This window comes from Lolium rigidum, chromosome 3 (genome assembly GCF_022539505.1).
Source record: "Lolium rigidum isolate FL_2022 chromosome 3, APGP_CSIRO_Lrig_0.1, whole genome shotgun sequence".
In the NCBI taxonomy this organism is placed as follows: Eukaryota; Viridiplantae; Streptophyta; class Magnoliopsida; order Poales; family Poaceae; genus Lolium; species Lolium rigidum.
Genome location: NC_061510.1, coordinates 332,668,666 through 332,678,680, shown reverse-complemented (window position 1 = coordinate 332,678,680; position 10,015 = coordinate 332,668,666). Strand labels below are relative to the sequence as shown.

The window sequence follows — 10,015 nt, the reverse complement described above, 5'->3', positions numbered from 1 at the left end:
GCCGCGCGCTGCTACTGCGTCCGCAGCGAGGCGGGCTGCTTGCAGTCGGAGCACGTCGCCATGACGGCGGCGCAGAGGGGGAGGGGCGGAGGGCGGGGAGGGGTGGCGGCAGCAGAGGGTGGAAGACGGCGGAGGCACGGGATTGGGGGAATCCAGGATTGGGGGAGACTGGACGAATCGCGAGTCCGGCTGAGTTGGGGATAGGGTAGGCTGGTCGCTGCCTTTTCCTCTTCGTCTCCCTCATCCCAACCAACCAGACGATGACATGTGGAGCAATTGGTGGAGTAGAAGACAAGACGAGCAACCATCCTTTGCAGGACACGTTCCTATCGTGGATAGTCCCGGAGGGCTCCGTGAGGGGGCATCGTTTACACCTCTGGACTAGATTTAGATGTGCGCCTTGGCGCACGACCCCGTGAAGCTTATGTTCATTTCTTATAGATGAACACATTGGACTAAGGTGTTTCAGAAAGAAGTGCATAAACAACCGAGCACGAAAGAATGACACACCGAAAGACAACATTGCAATAGCATTCAAATCCGATGGCCAAATAAGCATAACATAATCTTACTATTGTTCATGGTTTTGCTTCCAGGTACATAACTAATAATATAGGTATGAACAATCATAGGGAAGCTTCTACCCCTTGTTCGATGTTGTATTGTCATTGCAATCACATATGTTGTTGCGGAAAAAGCTCGCTTCATGCACATATCTTTTATACTACACCAAACACAAGCAGGGAGCAAGATTAATGTAACAAACCAATATTCAAACAAGGGAAATATTCACATAGACCTCATTTTTGATATAAGATGTGCAAACCAGACGACAACATTTAGCGAGATCAGCTTATCATTTTCATTTTCTGGATACAAAGAAAAATTATCAACTGATGAAGAGGAGAAAACAGGGAAAATATATTACATACATATACTAATACATGGTTCCGAAATAACACGGAGGCATCTCATCTGGGTTCGCAGAGAGTTGTTCCATTATTTACATATAATTCAGATGAAACATTAAACACGGATGATTCAGACTCAGTCAAATATAGAAAAAGCCCCTATGGTCTTGAGCATGTCATGTGACTCCAACGCTTATTGATTAAGATCAGTAGCCACAACATGTGTGTCATCCAAGGCGCTGCAGTTTGGAGTCCAAGAAATGAAAGGCAAAACTGAAAATATCCAATAAGGGGCAAGAAATATAATTTTAGGAAAAAACACTTTAAACTCGAGATAGAGGAACCGGAGAGGAAGAAGCTTGCATCATGTCGTGAGCAAGCTGTTGCCACAGGAAGAAACGGGAGATAGGAGCAACCGAAAGAACAATTCAATCGGGTGCAGATTCAGCTAACACCGACATGTATGTTATCCTTCCTTGCGTATTGTGAAGCAACATATGCTAGAATCTGTAATTTGAGCTGCACAATATCGTAGAAATTTAGTTTCTTTCTACTGTCGCGAGAAGCTGAACTATCAGCGCAGATCTGAACTAAAATAGGAAACCAAGAAGCAAAAGCTATAGGAAAAGAACAACTATGACATTTCAAAGCATACTTTAGCTCTGAAATATAAGTAAAGCTATCCTTTGGTAGCCTGATTAATAATCAGAAACTGAACGGTTGTAGGTAGAGAAAATCTTGTAGACATAGTAGTTCACTATAAAGTTGTCTTTCTAGAGCAATAAGAAGCAACATAAATCAGGAAACATAAAGAGAAACTCCTTATACACTTGTTGCCTCGCAGACATATACTCCCAAAAACATACGGTAGAAAGGCACAAAAAACACAGTACTAACTACTTCTGGAAAGACAAGTGTCATAAGCCCGTAAAGTATCAGGCTTAGAATGCAAAACCATTACTCAAGAGTAATTCTGGAAAGTTTTCAAGTCAAACATTCTTTAACTTGAGGATATTTGTGTTGGCTATCTAATTATGCTCTATGAAGGAATGTACATAAGCCAACCATTCGGTGGATACTTTAACTTGACAGTGAAATAAACTAAGCAGTGCATATGATGAAACAATGAAAGCTGAAGGTTACGAAAATTTTGTGCAAATTCTTCTCTTCTATCGCATTCTTAGTGTCCATCTTGGAATCATTTACTTCTGAATTCCATGCTTTTCCTGTCATGGTGAAGAATATCCATGTGGTCCTGCCTATCGCGTGTCACATCAGTGATCAATGGGAAAGCCGCATATAATTTCTAGGCATGACACGATTCAGATGTAAGGAAAAAAGAACAAGAAAAATCCATAAATAACGTTGTATCTAGACGACTTGAAAACCACATGGTCCTGTTACTATTTGTGGGTCTATGATTTTCTCTGGCATGACTAAACTTAACTGCAAGATTGTGAGCATGAAAAATGGATGCTTTGTGCCCACTGAAATGTTATCCCTACCTGCAAAAGCATTGGTTGCTGATTACCAGCAGCAAGTTCAGATGCCACTCAGACCCTTTCTTGCCTACAGAAAAAGAAAACAAAGCAGTAGTTATTTCCCACAGTGCACTGGAAAGCATTGGTTGCTGATTACCAGCGAGCAAGTTCGGATGCCACTCGGACCCTTTCTTGCCTACGTAAAAGAAAACAAAGCAGTAGTTACTTCCCACAGTACAAATGGGAGCGAAGCCACTAATGAATACATCAAGAAACATAACGTGTCCATATGCTTTCTCGGAATAAATAGCAGCCGATAGAGGGCATTGCAATTTAAAAAATTGAAGAGTAAAGAAAACATTGCAAGTGCGGAATGTCCACTCTTCAACTTCAATGATCATTCTACAAAAATAGTGTACGATCCATTCATGATCACTTTTTAGTCCAACCAAGTAGGGGTAAACTTAACACATATGGCTTACCAAAACATGCATTTGTTCATGGAAATAGGATCACGATGTTTCAAGCACCTAATTATATCTGCATAACTGGTACATCTCAATATGCACAGAGGCAACCAAGCACACTTGGCAACACACAAGATCAATAAACGAAGTGGCAACCTATTTTTTGGTGTTTGCCACACCCATTTCTAAGAATATGGGAACCCAAAATAAGGAAGATGATAGTTTTTCCTAGGGAAACGAACAACTGAATGCAATGAAGCATACACTTACAGAGTTTAGCATGTGGTGAGACCCGGAATACACCCAGTGATGTCGGTTCCTTCATATGGAAAACCCAAAACAAGGAAGATGATAGTTGTACGTTGGTTCGATTACCCGAGAATTGTTTCTATCTATTGGTTCCTTACATGCTAGCAACTTTGAAGTAATTATTGAGATATCTTCCAAGCAAAATTTATTGGCAAGTAGCTCTGGCCATCTTCCAGCCAATAAACTCCTTGCGACAACCACACATAGCAGTGTCATTGAACTATAAGCACTAAGAACCGAACACAACCTATAAGGTTATTGATACAAATACGGATATATGCTAAACCGACATGCACGACAACTTCAAACCCATTGATTTAGTTCCGTTGGATCAGAATGAGTAGCAAACTGAAATAGTAATAAACCCGCAAGATTAAGAGAATATTTTCACATCAAATAGGAGAAGAAAACATTAGTTTCACATCCATACGAGTAAGCACATAGAGAAATATTTGTTTTGTGCGCCGGAGTTAAGCCTGGAATGGCCAACTAAATAAACAAATGGAATGCTCGTTAAGTAATAAAATAGAAGAAATGGATACGGACCAACCGGAAACAAGCTGGAACAGTGGTACAATATCATACTCCGTACCATCATTTTTACTCTGAATATGTTTATGATAAGATAACATATCGGTTAAAAACATCTTCTAGTTGTCTCTTCGCTTGAATATCTCCATAATTGTTGCCCTAATTTTATAAATCTTGAATACTCCACCATATACGAAACCCGATATGCAAATAAAATATAAGATGCATCAACATAAGGCATGTAGTGCATATTTTCAGAACTGAAGTAGAGTGCTTGGTTCTTGAAGTGGTACAATCGGTGGTTGCAAAAAAGCGAGTCATATCTCCGAATTAGAAGAAAGTTGAGGAAACTTCTTCAAATACAAAAATGGTACATACATCAAAGAAGAGTTTAAGATTAAATTTAAAAAGAGATATAGGACCTGATTAGAGTATTTTTCTAGCAAACATGTCGGCGAGCTAACACTTCATACAAAAAAGCAAAAGTCCAGCAAATAAGGAATACTCTATCTTATGCTAAAAAAATCTGTAGCTAAAAAGTAGAACATATGATCTTCTTATTAACCTATGTATAGAAAGAATGCACCTATTACCTATTTAATAATGGGGAGTTAGTTAGTCTATATGTGAAGGAAGACGATATTTGTGCTACAACAAGCTGCAATGTACAAGTGGCCCACGAACCTGCAAAATGAATGGGAATCATTAGTTCATAACATAAATCAAATGCCTCATACCATTGAAAAATTGCAGATTGCTCTCTCAATAGTTCATCTTTAGTACATCCAACAATTTCTTAATACTATGGTCAAACTATTGTATTAATATTATTAGCCTACAAATGAAACATTAAAGATGCAGAACATAACACATATTACTAAGTAAATATGCATCATCTCCCTTTTAGTCTGATCATAGTCGTTAAACTTCATAGTTCTGTTGTTGTTAGAGCTCTAAAAAAGACATGAACCTCCACTATCAGGGTTTGGAGGTAGAGCCGCTGTGAAATTCTCCACCTGGTTAAAGCACAAACGGAGTTGTCGTAAAATGCTGCAATTTTGAGCTCTGCCTAGTTAAAGTACAAACTGGCCCACCTAGAAAATCAAACGGACAATTTGAGATGAAACCATATATGCGCTTATTAAGGTGCGATAGGTGCTATAATTAGCATATGGTTTTCCTTGCTAGCCTAAATGCCATGTTAATTTCCCTAGTCACCAAACAATCAGAGAACACATAGCACATGAAAGGTTTAACTGACATCTAGATTGCATATGTGAATTGAATGCAAAGATGAAGGAAAGGGATGGAGGACAAGATGACCTGGACACAAGCCTCGTCGTCGCCTCCCTGCAACACCATGGCCAGAGTTCCATGTGCTTATATTCACAACCGCGGTCGCGGGTGGTCGTTGAGCCAACCAAAGGCAACTTGTCCGATTTACGTGAGACCCCTCTTATCGCTTCATCTCCCTCTCGTATATCCTCCTCGTCCCAGAGATTGTTGTGGCACCAGTCCGGAACCTTTAGCTTCAGAAGGGGGTGAAGGACATCTACCTCACTAACGTTGTTACCAGCCAAAAGCCAAACCTGAAAAATGTTCCAAATCATAACTCAATGAGAAACAGGGAAGTCTATTCAAGTTACATTGTTCAAACCATAATAGTAAATGTATCAAAAATCAAGAATCAACGATTCAATGTTGGAGCACTGGACTGAATTTGGTTCTTCAAAGAATTCTATATATCAAGAGCCACAGAGCATAATGATTCCTCACTCCAGAGCAAGCTTAATGAGAAATACGGTAAGAACTATTATCTCTACAGGCTACACATTTACAAATATGGGCAGTCAAATAGGAGAGTGGTGTCCGCATTGAGCTAGCACTCAGTTTTCTACAGACAATTCGTATGACATAGAAGTAAAAGCTGTTGCAACTCATACCATGGTCAATTATTGAGATTCTATTATAGATGAAGTCTTAGTTCTCTAAGGTCTTTGATAATTGAGATATTATTCTTGATAGGCTTAACATCTGAAGACCTTTCGAAAGTACTCCTGCAGTGCGTAAAGCCAATATGTTACATAGTTTGAAGGCATTCTCACAAGAGACAAATGAAATATTCCAATAGTAACCACGACTAAACATGCTCAACAATGAAAGAAAGCTAACCAACTAAGTTATTTAATAAGCTCAATAGACGTAAGCATGAGAACTCACTGACTCTTCAGATTGCAAGAAAACCAAGATATACCAATTAAGGTGACTTTATCATTAGGAAAAATGTCATAAATGCCGATTACCGACTCGATAAATATTCACTGATGCAGAAACTTTAATTTCCCCCCTTCTCTTCCACAATGATGTTACTCTCGGTATTAATTTCACTGATCCAATTATTGATCCTTTTAATGCACTCATATGACACTACAGTAATCAATCTTTCGGTCATCGCACACACATATATATTATTCAAGAAAATGAGAAAACAGGAAAATAATCAAAATGCAATCAATTTTGAGAGTTGCACATCTGACCTGAAGACAAGGAGAACCGCTGACGGCGATAACCATGGTGACCACTGGATCAGGTGTCGCCATCAGCCACACATTCTTGTAGACCAGATGAGAAAAGAACCATTACACAAATTCAGAACATCAATCCACAAATTATCTTCCGATTCACCTCTTCCTCCCTACGCTGCTCCATCTCCTCTCTCCCTGCATTAGCCGAAACTCCGTTAATCTAGGTAACCACCGACAAAACTGAGAATAGTCAGGCTCTTCTACTTATTTGCACGAGCACGAGCACGACCATGAGCAAGATGGAGCTAATGGTTGAAGTCAACCATTTTAGAGTGAGGTGTGGAAATTCTCAAATCATATTTAAATCTACAGGGACAAGGATGCATGTTGGGGAATGAAACATGTACAGTTACGATGGTGTGGCTAAAAATATTATAGAGCTCTTCCGTTGGCTAATTACAATTATGGTTGGAAGTGGGGTTCATCTCATCTGGTATGAAGTGCTCCAATCTACCCTGCGCACACACACTCACAGTTTGCTGGCTCTACCGGTACACCATTACACGCCCACTTCCAGCTGCACCGATACATAGGAGGATGGAGCAGAGCACACTCACCGGGGATGGAACCGAACAGCAGTCCAACGAAAGCAGCCGCCGGAACCCGAGGCGGCAATTCCAGCAAGGCGACAACCTGCGACGGCGGAAAATAAATCTGAAAGAAAGCACGGCAGGGGTAAGCTTTGAGGATACGTAAAGGTAAACGAGCATGGCAACAGGAAGAAGAAGAACAAGGAATCGGGACAGGATCAAGAAAAATACCCAAATCCAGGCGAGAGGAACAAGAGGACCGAGAGAAGAAATAATTGCAGTGCAACGGGGATCGGGGAGCAAAAAAGGTAACCAAATCAACGACCCTGAAACGAGCAGCACGAGCTCAATCAAACCCTAATCAATGGAGGCGGCACCCTGGCACGGGACAGAGAATAATCAAGAGGAGGGAAAAGAGGCCCGGCAGCTCACCTCAACCAAACCAAACCCTAATCAACCCTAATCAACAGGAGGCGGCACCCTGACACATGATGAAGAAGAATCAAGAGGAGGGGAAAAGAGGCCAGGCAAGCTCACCTCAACCAAATCGAGGGAAGAACGGCGCCATGGAGTAACACCAGCGACCGCCGACGGCGCGGAGCAGTCGGCAGACACGGGCGACGGCGGATCCGCGGCGCATCAACAGCCGATGTACAGCGCAGCGACCAGGCGGGCAAGGAAGAGAGGACGCCGACGGCAGAGCGAAAGACGCGAGGGTCAAGAGGCGACGACGCGCGTGGGTATGGTGCCTCGCACAATGAGAGCTCGTCCCGTGGGCTAATGGCGCGCCGCCACCGAGCAGCCCGCACCGACCACCGACTGAAATGACCAAACCACCCCCTATCTACCTCGGGTGGAGAAGATATTTTCCGCGGCCGGCACGACGCGAGCGCAACCAAAAAACGAGCCCAGCGACTGACGCACGGGCCCGTACGACCGTGGAGCCCATGCACACACACATGCGAGTAGACTATGGCCATTCCATGGCTTTCCCTAGCACTAGGGACGGACGGTAAAAACCTCGCGCGCGGTCCGCAGCCAACCAGAAGCCACGCCACGTTCAGAAACGAACGGCCGAGATGCCATGTCTGATAGGCACTGTAAAGATCCGACGGTCCACCTGCTTTAACCGCTGTGAGACCCCCTATGGGGGGCATCGTTTATACCTTTAGATTTGGTGGCTCCTAAATTTTGGATTAGGATATGGGCCCTGTTTGACACCGTTAGTAACTTAGTATCTGTTAGGAAATATGCGTGTTGTATTACCAGGGGGCCAAAGGCCACAATATATAGTACATGTACAGGTGCACATATGCAGAAAGCCCCCTAACATATGGGGAAACTACAATATACAGATATATACATATAACACCTCCCCTCAAACTCATGGTGGATCCATAACACTGAGTTTGGAGAGTAAGAAAAAATGCTGCGCTCGAGTCTGTGCCTTCGTAAAGAAATCCGCCAACTGCAAATCTGAAGGCACATAATGAACCGCAACAACATCATCCTGCACCTGAGCACGTGTGTAAAAAGCATCAACACCAATATGCTTGGTCAGCTCATGCTTGACCGGATCACGTGCAATACCGATAGCACCTGTACTCGTCGGACAAAAGTGGAGTGGGTATCGTAACGGAGACCCCAAAATCTGCAAGCAACCACCGTAACCAAGTCACCTCAGCAATCAACAAAGCCATAGCCCGCAACTCAGCCTCAACACTCGAACGGGAAACTGCGACCTGTTTCTTCGTCTTCCAAGCAACAAGCGAACCACCAAGAAGCACACAAGTAAGCGAGAAAGTGAACGACGATCCGTAGGATCACTCGCCCACGTAGCATCCGAATAGCACTCGGAGCTGGAGAGAGCTGGAACGGGGAAAGAAAAGGCGACGAGTGATCGTGCCACGAAGGTAACGTAGAACACGGAGGAGATGACTATAGTGAACGAGTGGTAGGAGCTGAGACAAACCGACTCGGAATATGAACAGGATAAGAAATATCGGGACGAGTGACGACAAGATAAACAAGACTCCCAACAAGATGGCGATAACGGGTGGGATCGGGGAAGAGGATCACCATCGGTAGGACGAAACTTAACATTAAGCTCCATAGGAGTATCGACCGTGCGCTCATCCCCAAGAGCAGCACGAGCAAGAAGATCCTGAATGTACTTTTCCCGAGAGATAGAAAAGCCATCGAAGTGGAGGAAACCTCAATGCCAAGAAAATAGCGAAGAGGACCAAGATCAGTCATAAGAAACCGATCACGAAGATGAGCCTTGACGAAGGCAATATACTCGGGATCATCACCGGTAATGACCATATCATCAACATAAAGAAGAAGAAGAGTACGTCCACGAGGAGAAGTGTGAACGAAAAGTGCTGGATCATGAAGACTAGGAGAGAAACCAGCAGCGGTCACCACGGAGGCGAAGCGCTCAAACCGAGGCACGAGGGGCCTGTTTGAGACCATAGAGAGAACGTCGAAGACGACAAACCATCCCATCGGGAACAGAATACCCAGGAGGAGGCTGCATGTAAACCTCCTCACTCAACTCGCCATTAATAAAAGCATTCTGAACATCAAGCTGGAGACAGACCAGCGGCGAACAGAAGCAACAATCAGAAGGGTACGCACAGTAGTCATATGAGCAACAGGGGCAAAAGTCTCATCATAGTCACGGCCGTGCTCCTGCTGAAAGCCACGAGCCACAAGACGCGCTTTATAGCGCTCAAGAGATCCATCAGAGCGAATCTTAATTTTATAGACCCACTTACACGTGATAGGATGAACACCAGAAGGGGGAGAAACAAGATCCCAAGTGCCAGTGCGCTCAAGCGCAGCGATCTCCTCAGCCATGGCAAGCTGCCATTCGGGATGACGCTCGGCATCCCGATAAGAAGTCGGCTCGGAAACGACAGAGAGACCATACTGACTAGGAGAGTAACGAGCTGGAGCACGACGCTGACAGACATGCCGTGAAGGGGGAAGGTCATCAGCGGAGGACAACTCATCAGAAGAAGAGGAAGAAGGGACATCATCAGAAGGATCCGAAGCCGGAGAACGAGGAGTACGAGGTGGACTAGACGGAGGAGAGGATGGCGCCGAAGGGGGCGCATCAGAAGTAGGAGGGAGGGGAGGAGGAACAGCAGGGGGTGCATCCGGAAAAAGAAGAAAAGAGATATCATCCACCGGGTA

The 10,015-nt window shown here is 43.8% G+C and overlaps 1 long non-coding RNA gene across 1 annotated transcript; it reads right to left on the bottom strand.

Annotated features, from left to right (window-relative positions):
* Positions 1-5,176: 5,176 nt before the first annotated feature.
* On the bottom strand, positions 5,177-6,322 carry LOC124701781. Its single transcript, XR_007002233.1, has 3 exons — positions 6,237-6,322; positions 5,643-5,756; positions 5,177-5,288 (listed from the first exon to the last, which is right to left on the bottom strand). It is a non-coding gene; the product is annotated as an uncharacterized LOC124701781 (long non-coding RNA).
* Positions 6,323-10,015: the final 3,693 nt, after the last annotated feature.